Raw genomic sequence first — 13,173 nt, forward strand, 5'->3', positions numbered from 1 at the left:
AGTAAAAATATTTGCTCCTTGGAGCCCTGTACTGAAATAACTGATAAAATTTTCTGTTGAGATTATGTTTTACGCATGTGGCCACTACACTAAGCTGAAACTGATCGGTAACTGGCTACCGGGGAGGCTGATACTGAACTGATCTGGCCGGTCACTGGCGACCGGGTGGTACCATACTGAACTGATCGGTCACTGGCGACCGTATAAAATAACACTCCCACATAGTGAATGAACCACAAGCCATATCACATAAATCTCAAAAATAATCATTTTCTGTTTTCATGCACGTAATATAATTTAACTGGCATAATGAAAAATCCTGTAATTTTACCAACTGGATTGGATTGGATCGTCCCCCAGGCTCGCTGCAACCTAACTGTGAAATGAAAAACATGCAAATGCTCAACTTGACCAACTATGCAATTTACATTCAAAAGATGCGACTATGACGCCTAATGACTTCGTATTTAATCATGACTCCGAGCCAACCTGAACCGACACTGAACCGACGTATAGTCATGATTAAAATACGCTGAAAAATCATAAAATAATGCTCCTAAAACGATAGGGTCGAAATCTAGGTGGAATGGAGGCCAAAACACGAAACGCTCTTTCGAGAGTCAATTTGGCACATCGCACCGTAAATTCTCGTACGGCCTCAAAAATGATCCGAATGCCAAACGGTCAAAAACATGACCTTCCTAACTCAATGAGTCATTGTCCAGTCCAAGGCCATGGGCTAAAAGCCAACCAAGAACTCAAACGATCCTTCTAAACAACACAACAACCTGCTGTAATTTCCAGCAGCTGCGCAACTACAAGACTTGCGTTGGTTTCGAGCCTATCGGCCATTAGGGGCGTGAACCACCGACCAGAGACTCTTACCAACATACCAAGGAGTGATTTGAACCATGGCTAAGGGCTTTTGGCCAGCCACAATTCGAACCATACCAGAAACAAAACCGAAACTCCAACCGAGAACCAACGTGCATGCGTGTGTAGTGTTTAGCTTTGATCGATGTCTTGCGTCGTTCCAGTGGCCATTTTATTGACCATGGCACGATCTAAACATCTAGGGGCATGGTATGAACCGTGGCTAAGGGCCATAGGCCAACCAAGATCCATACCAAGCAACCACAACCGAAATGCATATGCTGAAATTTGAAGGGGGCCGAAGGAACATGGGGCTGTTCTTGATGTTTTTATTAAAAACCGAGGAGCCATGGACCAAGCCACCAAAAGAGCGACTTAGTCACGTCTTAGACATGCTAGGGAAGCGATCTAACCATGGCTATAGGCCCTTGGGGCAGCCAACATCAGATCCTTTCTCCTTGACATACAAACTGAAATTTTCGAACACAAAAGGGGCGAGGGGGAAGGTTGCTGTCAAAATCGAATTCTATCATGCATGGGGCTTGTTTGAATGGACCATCACGGTCTTGACACACCCTAGTATGTGTCTAGATGTCGCCTTGGGAGCCTGGAGTCGAGCCATCCACCTGAAACCACAACACAAAAAAAAGGAAACCGTAAACTGCACAAGGAAGGCCGAAATCTGCACTTGTTTCTTTCCTGAAAATTTTATGTATTTCGGTTCTTGCTCATTAAAAACATGATCATGCACTGAAAAATAATTGGTAATATGACTTGATTGAGGTTTTGAAAAAATAAATACATGCCTGGTTGCGTTTCGAAATAAAATGAACGAAACGACGACGACGCGGCGCAGAGGAGTGGAGCGCTACTCTTGTTTCTTTCTTTGCTCTCGATTTTTTTTCTCCCTTTCTCCCTAGCTATTACTCACGTTTTTTCTACTGAAAAGGGGTCTGATTTCGGTGGGGAGGGAGTGTGATGGAGTGGTTATGAGGGGTGAGGAGGATGGTGCAAGATATAAGGATCATATCAAGACCAAGTCTTCATGCATTTGAATTTTGAATTTGAATTGCTATCAAATGATCCCTTGGGTGATTCTAGAGTATAGTGGCCGATTTTATCATGCCAATCAAGGGTTAGGATAGTGCTCTAACATTAATTAATTAAGGTGGAACAAAATAATTAAAAAAAAACTTAACATCTTAAACTAATCAAGAATGGGTCAAAGTTTGATGAGTTGGCAAATGCATTGCCTAGCACTATGGGGTGGCCGAATATCTACTAATAAAATGAGTGGGAAGTGTTGGTTATCTAGTCAACTAATAATCCTTGAAAGCCTTACTAATCCTTTAATTAATTTAGTGAGCTAACCCCTTAATTAAGTAACTCAAATGAGCTTATTTCTTCGTCACCTCAAATAATTAAATTAAATCCTCAACTTCCCTTTTTAACTTAATTGAACTAACTTGCTAGCTAAATTAACTTCTGGAAATATTTCTCGAATCTTAAATTCTATCTCAAAACTCCAACTCCAGTCCGGCCTCACTGACATGACTGAAATGCTAAAAATCAAACTACTGAACTGAAATAATAAAATAATTAACTTCAAAGGAAAGCATTTAAAATAATAACGCAATGAAGTCAATTAAAATTTTAAAAATCTAGAATTATGCATGGCTTATACGTAGACTGATTTACGGGTTCTACACAAGCAATAATACTTCAAGCTTCTCACTTAGTACACGTATATACATCAGAACATATCAGATATTCAAGGATCACTTTGTGTCACCCTACCAATTCAAACCGTTCAAGCTAATCGTTGGTTTTTGTGTTGTTGTCTAGTGAACTGAAGGTTCTTAAACATCTAGAACTTATAAAGTGATCACTAGCTATGACTTTCAGCTACAAAAAGTTGTAAACCAAGTACGTAGTTTTATTGGATTTCTTTCTTAGTGGAAAAAACGGTAAGATGTAAGAATGTTTATCTCTGAACATCTATCCATAAATTTTTATCTTATTTCCTTTACGTACTTTACATTCTTCCCTATTCTTTATCCACATGTTTCTTGTTAATTGTTGTTGGCATTGAACATATAAAATATCACTATTCAACCCGAATTGTTTATTTTCAGTAGTCCAGTGAAGCTAGTCATTCAGTGTTGTTCGATTTCCTATTAGATTCTCAAAACATCTTCTTTCTCATATAAATATGTAGAATAAAATGTTTCATTGAAAATAAATTAATTTTCTGGATGTGATTTTCAAAATTATTATAAAAAAAAAATAGAGAAGAAATAAGCTAATTAATTGCATGTCAACAATTAAATTCTTTACTTGATTGATAATAGGGAAAATGAAATTTTCATTGTATATGTGTGTCTATTCTCAATTTTCGTCTTCTATATTTTAAGATTTAATATTAGTCTCGTATGTTTAAAATTTTTGACAATTTTAATCATTTTTCTTAAAAAGTGTTGATTTGACACTACATGTGTGAGAGTTACATCTCTGCCAAATCGGAAAACAAGAGCATAATTGCACTAAAAGTAAATGTGGTGGACTATGATTAAAATTTTATAACATATAATAGAGTACAAAAGCCATAAAAATACAAATACGGAATAAATTTTTCATGATATAAATGTGTATAGTTTCAAGGTTCAGGTGACATCTTAAAAGTATATAACGTACATGGGAGAAATTGATCACTCATTGTTTTAAATTTATTAAAAGTTAAAAGATAACATTCTTGATCAAACATATATGTGAGGACCCAAGAATTAGCTACACAAAGACATGAATTCAAAGAGGAATTTGAAGGGACATAACAACATTTTAATGGTGTTTAAAGCCATAAGGAGGCCATAAACATGGTGGTAATGGTATTGAATGGTAGCCTCTTCACCTTCCCTCCATGAACATGGTGGTAATGGCATTGAATGGTAGCCTCTTCACCTCTCCTCATGAACCTATAAATACCTCCCAAGAGCTAACGGAAACCACACCAAAAACAAGGCACAAGATGTCCATATTTTCGAGCTCCATAGCGGTTATTCTCAAGCCTCGGTTTACCTCCGTCCTACCCACATTTTGTCCCAAGTTTTGAGCTAAGTTTGCTGCTCAAGTGCTGCCACTATTCGTAAGAGTTCGAGTGGAATTCCTCCAACAAGTTCTTCACGTTTTATTCCAAAGATGATAATCAAGTAAGTGGGTTTTTGCTATGTATTTCTTTGTAACTTAAAATTTGTATAAGTATGACATGCTTGTATGTGTGTCAAATCATTTTCAAAAAATGCTGTATTATGTATGATAAAAATCTCGATCGATGTACGATATGTTCTTCTGGTCTCGACGTTCTTTGAATCTGCTGAGTCCTCTCATAATTCTGATAAGCACTGTTTGATGAATCTGATTTTGTAATATACTGTTATGATTCAAGTTGGATATGGAACGATGATTGTAAATTCTGTTATGGCCCCCATCAGTGGGTATAAAAATGTGTTATTGCCCCCATCAGTGGGTATAAAACTGTGTTTTGGCATCACTCTTAGAGGACTAACATATGGGGGACAATTTGACCATGGAGGACAAGATGAATAACAGTGTTCCGTTTGTTCCGATCTGTTCTATTCTGATAAGTTTTGTTTCACCTTTTGAGTCTGATTCGGTTAACGTTTGATACGATAAGTTTTGAAAGTCTGTTAAAAGATGTTTTAAAATTATCTTTATATGTATTTGTGATAATCGATCGGCCACCACTTGCTGAGTGTTTCCCAAAGCACTCACCTCTTACATCTCTCCCCTGATAAGAATGAAGAACAATTGAACGAGGAGGAACATGAGACCTTCTGGGGCTCTTCATCGCACCAAAAGATCTAGACTCAAGACTTTGTATTTATTTCGCTTCCGTAATTCTGATGTAATTTTCATTTTGTTGTCATTGTAAAGACAATATTTATTTATGAAAAAGACTTGTGTTTGGCTATTTGCTACGAGACTTAATTGTTTTCATGTAAATTGATAAAAAAAATGTCGGATGTCACCGACGCCTCGATCTCGGGGCGTGACATTTTAGTAGTATTAGAGCCGCCATTGTTGGTAGTTACTCTGAAGATAGAGGATATTCCATTTATTCAGGAATTTCCGGACTTCTTCCCTGAAGAATTGCGTGGAACGATTCTTGAACGTGAAGTGAAGTTTGAGATCAACTTGATCCCTGGGGCTACACCAATCTCAAAAACGCCATACAGAATGGCCACAGTATAGTTAAAGGAAGTAAAGGATCAACTCCAAGAGTTGTTGGATAAAAAGCATATCCGACCCAGTACATCTTCGTGGGGAGCCCCTATAATATTTATGAAAAAAAAATAAGGGAGTATGAGATTATGTATCGTCTACAGAGAGTTTAACACGATTAAAAATAATAATAAATACCTTCTCCAAAGGATAGTTGACCTTTTCGACCAGTTGAAAGGAGCCAAGGTCTTTTCAAAACTCGATCTGAGTTCAGAATACCATCAAATGAAGGTCAAAGCCGAAGATATTCCTAAAACAGCCTTCAGGACGAGATACGGCCATTACGAGTTTACGGTAATGTCGTTTGGACTGACCAATGCTCCAACAGCATTCATGGACCTCATGAATAGAGTCTTCAAACCATAACTCGAAAGGTTCATGCTCGTATTCATAGACGACATTCTGGTGTACTCACCAAGTAAGGAGGAATATGATAAACATCTTCGTCTCACCATACAGATATTCAGAGAAAAAGAACTGTATGCAAAATAAGAAACTATGAATTTTGACTAACAAGTGTCGCCTTCTTGAGACACATAATCTCTGAAATAGGTGTCTCAGTAGACCACAAGAAAGTAGAGGCAATTGTGGACTGACCTCAACCAAAATCAGTAACTGAGATTCGATGCTTTTTGAGTTTAGCTGGATATTATAGGAAATTCATTGAAGGATTTTCTTCAATAATCATACCCCTCACCAAACTCACACAGAAAAACTCTAGATTCATTTGGAGCAAAGAATGCAAGAAGAGTTTTCAGATTCTTAAAAGAAAACTTGCATCTACGCTAGTGCTAGCACTTCCCGAAGATGGCAAGAACTTCACCATATATAGTGATGCATCAAAGGGATGATTATGGTGTGTACTTATGCAGGAAGTTCAGGTAATTGTCTATGCATCAAGGCAATTAAACCTTATGAGCAAAATTACCCAACTCATGATCTTGAGTTAGCAGCCATCGTATTTGCACTAAAAATATGGAGACATTATCTATATGGTGCTAAATGCGAGATATTCACCGATCATCAAAGCCTCAAATACTTCTTCACTCAAAAAGAATTAAACTTGAGGCAGAGACGGTGGATTGAACTCTTGAAGGATTATGATCTAACAATCAACTACCATACGGGTAAAGCCAACAAGGGAGCAGATGCCTTGAGCCGAAGAGACGTAGAAAAAGTAAATTGATCGGCTCTTTCAGCTCAACCATGCATTCAAGAAACAATCAAGTTGAAGCAAAATCACGATCCTTCCATAGCAAAAATTAAGGAGCAACTTCAAGAAGGAAAAGCTCAAGAATTCCAAACTGATGAGAAAGGAGTCCTGTGGATGAAAGGACTTTTGTGTATATCAGACCTCGATGAGATAAGACGAGAAGTAATTTCTGAGGCACACAAGTCAAAGTTCTCAATTCACCCTGGGAGCACCAAAATGTGTCGAGACTTGAAACAGAATTACTGGTGGAATAGAATGAAGAAGGACGTAGCTGAATTTGTCGCTAAATGCCAAATTTGTCAACATGTCAAAGCCGAACATCAACGACCTAGAGGACTCCTACAACCACTAGATATCCCAACATGGAAGTGGTAGCACATTTCCATGGACTTTGTGGTAGGATTACCAAAGTCAAGACAAAACCATGATGGGATCTGGGTCATCATCGACTGCCTAACAAAATAGGAACACTTTTACTAGTGCGAATGAACTAGAACCTAGATAAATTAGCCACGTTATGCATGAATAATATCATACGGTTACACGGAGTTCCAGTTAGCATACTATTAGACAGAGATCCTAGGTTTTCATCCCGTTTTTTGGAAGAGCTTTCAAAAAGATATGGGGACAAAATTTACTCTTATTACGGCATATCACCCTCAAGTTGATGGTCAAACTGAGAGGACAATACAAACTCTTGAGGACATACTGAGAGCATGTGCTCTAGACTTCAGTGGTAATTGGAACAAACAGCTGTCTTTAATCGAGTTCACATACAATAATAATTATCACAGCAGTATTGCAATGGCACCGTACGAAGCTCTGTATGAAGGAAAGTGTCGATCGCCACTATATTGGGATGAAGTAGGGGAAAAAGCCATGGTTGGACCCGAACTGATCCAAGAAACAGTGGATAAAGTTGCTATGATCAAAGAGAGACTGAAAACTGCACAGGATCGACAGAAAAGCTAGGCTGAACTGAAAAGAAGACCCGTGGAATTTGAAGTGGGCGAAAAAGCCTATGTGAAAGTGTCATCCTTGAAGGGTGTGATGCGGTTCAATAAAACTGGGAAATTGAATCCTAGATATGTCAGACCTTTTGAAATCCTCAAGAAAGTGGGAACACACAATGTTTTCCACATTTCGCAGCTAAGGAAATATATTTCCGATCCAAGTCATATTCTTCAGGCTGGACCACTTTTGGTTGAGGGCAACCTAAACGAGGAACTAAAATACGAGGAAGTTCCAATCCGAATTGTAGATAACAAAGATCAAGTACTGAGGCGACGAACTATTCCATATGTCAAAGTATAATGGTTCAATCAAACCGAAAAAGAAGCTACTTGGGAGTTGGAAGAAAATATGCGAGAACAATATCCTTATCTCTTTGAAGATCGGGTATAGCCAAGTTTCGAAGACGAAAATCCTCATAAGGTGGGAAGGATGTGAGGCCCAAGAATTAGCTACACAAAGGCATGAATTCAAAGATGAATTTGAAAGAACATAACAACATTTTAATGGTGTTTAAAGCCATAAGGAGGCCATAAACATGGTGGTAATGGTATTGAATGGTAGCCTCTTCACCTCCCCTCTATGAACATGGTGGTAATGGCATTGAATGGTAGCCTCTTCACCTACCCTCCATGAACCTATAAATACCCCCCAAGAGCTAAAGGAAACCACACCAAAAACAAGGTACAAGTTGTCAATATTTTCGAGCTCCATAGCGGTTATTCTCAAGCCTCGGTTTACTTCCGTCCTACCCACATTTTGTCCCAAGTTTTGAGCTAAGGTTGCTGCTCAAGTGCTTCCACTATTCTTAAGAGTTCGAGTGGAATTCCTCCCAAAAGTTCTTCACGTTTTATTCCGAAGATAATAATCAAGTAAGTGGGTTTTTGCTATTTATTTCTTTGTAAATTAAAATTTGTATAAGTATGACATGCTTGTATGTGTGTCAAATCATTTTCGAAAAATGCTATATTATGTATGATAAAAATCTCGATCGATGTACGATATGTTCTTCTGGTCTCGACGTTCTTTGAATATGCTGAGTCTTCTCATAATTCTGATAAGCACTTTTTGATGTATCTGATTTTGTAAGACACTGTTATGATTCGAGTTGGATATGGAACGATGATTGTAAATTCTGTTATGGCCCCCATCATAGGGTATAAAACTGTGTTATGGCCCCCATCAGTGGGTATAAAACTGTGTTTTGGCCTCACCCCTTAGAGGACTAACATATGGGGGGCAATTTGACCATGGAGGACAAGATGAATAACATTGTTCCGTTTGTTCCGATCTGTTCTGTTCTGATAATGTTTCACCTTTTGAGTCTGATTCGATTAATGTTTGATACGATAAGTTTTGAAAGTATGTTAAAAGATGTTTAAAAAATATCTTTATATGTATATGTGGTAATCGATCGGCCCCCACTTGCTGAGTGTTTTCCAAAGCACTCACCCCTTACATCCCTCCCCTGATAAGAATGAAGAACAATTGAACGAGGAGGAACATGAGACCTTCTGGGGCTCGTGATCGCACCAAAAGATCTAGACTCAAGACTTTGTATTTATTTCGCTTCCGCAATTCTGATGTAATTTTCATTTTGTTTTCATTGTAAAGACAATATTTATTTATGAAAAAGACTGGTGCTTGGCTTGCTATGAGGCTTAATTGTTTTCATGTAAATTGATAAACAATGCCGGATGTCACCGACGCCTCGGTCTCGAGACGTGACATTTTAGTGGTATCAGAGCTGTCATAATTTTTTTAAAAAAAAAAATCGACTGCATGCACATAGATGGTAGTTTTCATAATAATTCCTAGAAACTCTATTCACGCACAAATTGATGCAAGCATGCAAGATTGTGGTTAAATACGTAAAACTACATGTGGTCATCATCTTGAATTTTAAAATCTCCGTGTTATTGATTATTAATGAATGATACCTATTAAATTTTATTCAGTAACTCTATAAACGATTTGATTTTTGTAAATCTTAAAATTTTATTATAGTTAATGTGAAAATATTTTATAATTTTTTTAAAAAAATTATAGCTTCTGAATCTGAAACTTTTGTGATATTATTATTTAACAAATGTAAAAATATAAATATGAAGATAGAGAGAGAGAGCATGAAAAAAGTTCTGAGAGACATGTTTTTGAAATTATTATCTTTGTAATATTAATTACAATATAGTGAAAATTTGTATCGGTGATAAGTGGACGTAAATCTCACATCGAGAATGAATCACTATAAATCTCGTGTGTTCTTGTAGTTATTTCTCTTGCGATTTATTGCTTTCGGGAATTAAGACTGATACTCTCTTCCTAACACAATTTAGTGGTCAGTAAAATATTGGAACGTGCATTGTCCTCTAAATTTATATATCTTTTGATATAGTTTTAAAATTGTTTAAATATCAATCTCATTAATAATAATATGAAAACTAAATTTTAGATATTTGTTATATTTAAACTGAATAATATGTTACGCACAACTTTAAAAGATTATATATATGTATATTATGTTGCTTCTGTGCTCGATTGACTGTCGCTTGCTGCGTATTTCAGAAAATATTCACACCTCACACTCCAGCCCAGATAAGAATAAAAAAACCCTTGTTCGTTAGAATATTTTTATTACCCTGAATTTTGGTGATTGACAAATGACATCATTGAGTTGTTTCACAATCCAACTGTTTATTGTTTGTAATTTCAAGTTTTATGGTCACTGGATCAAGTATGATCGTTCAGCGCTTTAACAACTTCTGCCACAAACTTCAGAGATCGTCTGCTTTCTGACAGCAACATTTGTGATTTCATAAGTGTTAGCGTTAAAGTCCAACCGCACTTCAACCTGTTACATATGAGCAAATCGAGGATGGTATGTTGAACTCAATCCATTTATGTTAAAATATAATAGTCCAATATCCTATCAACTCCATATGATATAGTTTTTCCCAAAGTGTCCAAAGTCAATCAACTTTTAGAGGCTATATGAGCTAAATCCGGAAAAGCTAAGGAGACATTAAATGAAATTTATTATAGTCTAAGATGCTGATAGTGGAAAGGTCATTCCGTCAGGAACAAGTACATATGATTGTTGAAAAACAATATCCGACTGTTGAAGAATTTCAACTATATATATTGTTGGAACATTTCAAGTTTGCAATCTTGATTTGGATGTTAAAAAAATTTGTTATTTTGTTTCTAAAGAATTTACCTAAATGCGTAGAAACCTACCGAGCTTAAACTGAAGCTATCAAGACGCAAAATGAAAGTGTCGACTGATTGCCCAAACTGAACCAGTACAAATGATTGTCCAGCTGATAGGTAATTTAGCAGAAAATCTTTAGAAGCTCGGCCATCTGATGAAGAGCTTAGCTAATGAAGAGCCTAGCTGACGAGTTCAACTGAAGCAGTGAAATCAGTCCAGCTGACGAGCCGACCTATTTCACCAAACCAGTTCAACTGACCAGTTCAGAGCATCAGTTAGAAACAGACCAGTTTGCATAACAAGACAAGCTTATCTACTAGAATCCAGCTGTGCACAACGGTATAAAAGCAACTCTCTTGTCAAAGGACAATAACGAACGTTGCAGCAGAGCTTAAAGTCGAGACGTTCCAGAATAGCTGTTAAGTAGGACAAAACACAAATATCGAGGAAAAAATTCAAACTACAATGAACATATTCGATGAGTCTTGGTGAACGATCACATTGCCTCTATATATACAAGATCAAGACCATCAACGAAAACAAGAGAGAGTTTGAAACTCAAGAAAGAAAAACAAGGGCAAGCTCAACGTGTTATCAGCTTAGATTAGAAGCATAATTCCCTCAGTGTGTAAGAACACTTTCGTGTTGTATTCATAGATCAGTTCACACACACACACACACTCCATCACTCATATATACACAGAGAGATTTGAGCGTATTGATAATATGAGTGAGTCTTGCACAAAGACAATAAACTTGTGTGTGTAATCTTTAACACATAGATGTTAAACAAGTGTTGGCTGGAAGGTATTGCCTTCAGTTTAGACTAGGAGTTCAGTTAGGCAGTAGGGTGAATCCTAAGTTGAGTGGGTTTGTACAAGACACATTATATTAATCAAAGTCTTCTAGTGAATTCTACCCGATGTGGTAGAAGGGATGACGTATAAGCAATTGAAATTTCCGAATATCCATAAACATATCTTGTGTACTTAACTGTTTAACTATCGTTTTCAAACTTATTTTATCAGTTCGAGCAGTTATCAGTTCAGTTCTCACCATAACTAAACTGATACATGCAAGAACTGATCCTCCTCATTTCAGTTATTCAGTTCACACAAGGAAAAAATCATTCAAATTAACCAGCTTTCTAAGAATGTAAACACCGATGAATTAATTCCAGTCTGATTTTAAACCAAGAGGCAAATACTCGAAATAACCATTCGTCAACTATAAATATGCAGACTCAAGATTGAAAAATCACTTAGTTGAACCATGACTAGAAACTTACATATTTCAAGTTTGCATTCATTCAAGATTTCTGAGCACACTTAGTACACGTACATAAGAACATACCAGATCTTGAAGGATCACTTTGTGTCACCCTACCAACTCAAACCGTTCAGGCTAATGTTGCTTTGTGTTTTGTTGTCTAGTAAACTGAGGACTCTTGAACATCCAAAACTTATAAAGTAATCAATAAGAATTTCGGCAACAAGAAGTTGTAAAACCAAAGACTTTTATTGGATTCTTTTTTTAGTGGAAGAAAGGGTAAGACGTAAGAGTGTTTATATCTAAACACCCACAAATTTTTGTCTTATTTCCTTTACGTACTTTACATTCTTGCCTATTCTTTATCCATCTGTTTCTTGTTAATTGTCGTCGGCGTTGAACATATAATTTATCACCATTCAACCCGAATTGTTTTCACACTTGTTTATTTTCAGTAGTCCAGTGAAGCTACTCATTAAATGTTGTTCGATTTCCTATTAGATTCTCAAAACATCTTCGTCCTCATATAAATATGCATGTCAACAATTAAATTCTTTAGATGATTGATAATAGGGAAAATGTAAATTTCATTTTGTATGTTTGTCTATTCTCAATTTTCTTCTTCTATGTTTTAAAATTTAGTCTTAGTCTCAAATGTATAAAATTTTTGACAATTTTAATCATTTTTCATCAAAAATGTTGATTTGTACATTATACATGTGAGAGTCACATCTCTGCCACATCGAAAAACAAGAGCATAATTAGACTAAAAGTAAATGTGGTGGACTATGATTAAAATTTGATATATATATATATATATATATATATATATATATATATATATATATATATAGAGCATAAAAACCATAAAAATACAAATACACACTAAAATTTTCATAATATAAATGTGTATAGTTTCAAAGTTGACGCGACAACTTAAAAATATATAACATACATGGGAGAAATTGATCACTCATTGTTTTACATTTATTAAAAGATAACATTCTTGATCAAACATATATATTTTACAGAAACAAACATCCCCACAAAAAACTTTAAAAAATAACACAAATAGATAACATTCTTGATCAAACATATATATTACAGAAACAAACATCCCCACAAAAAACTTTAAAAAATAACACAAATAAAAGGATATTTTTCTTGCAACACTTCATGAGTCGCATCATGATTTAAAATGTCTGAATCTTAAAGGGTTCAACAAACATGGCAACAATGAGGGGTTTTAAAACCTTTTCCGGTTCAGTATATCCATCTTCATAGTTCTTGTATGTTA

Source organism: Primulina eburnea, chromosome 3, assembly GCF_022965805.1.
Source record: "Primulina eburnea isolate SZY01 chromosome 3, ASM2296580v1, whole genome shotgun sequence".
Classification (NCBI taxonomy): Eukaryota; Viridiplantae; Streptophyta; class Magnoliopsida; order Lamiales; family Gesneriaceae; genus Primulina; species Primulina eburnea.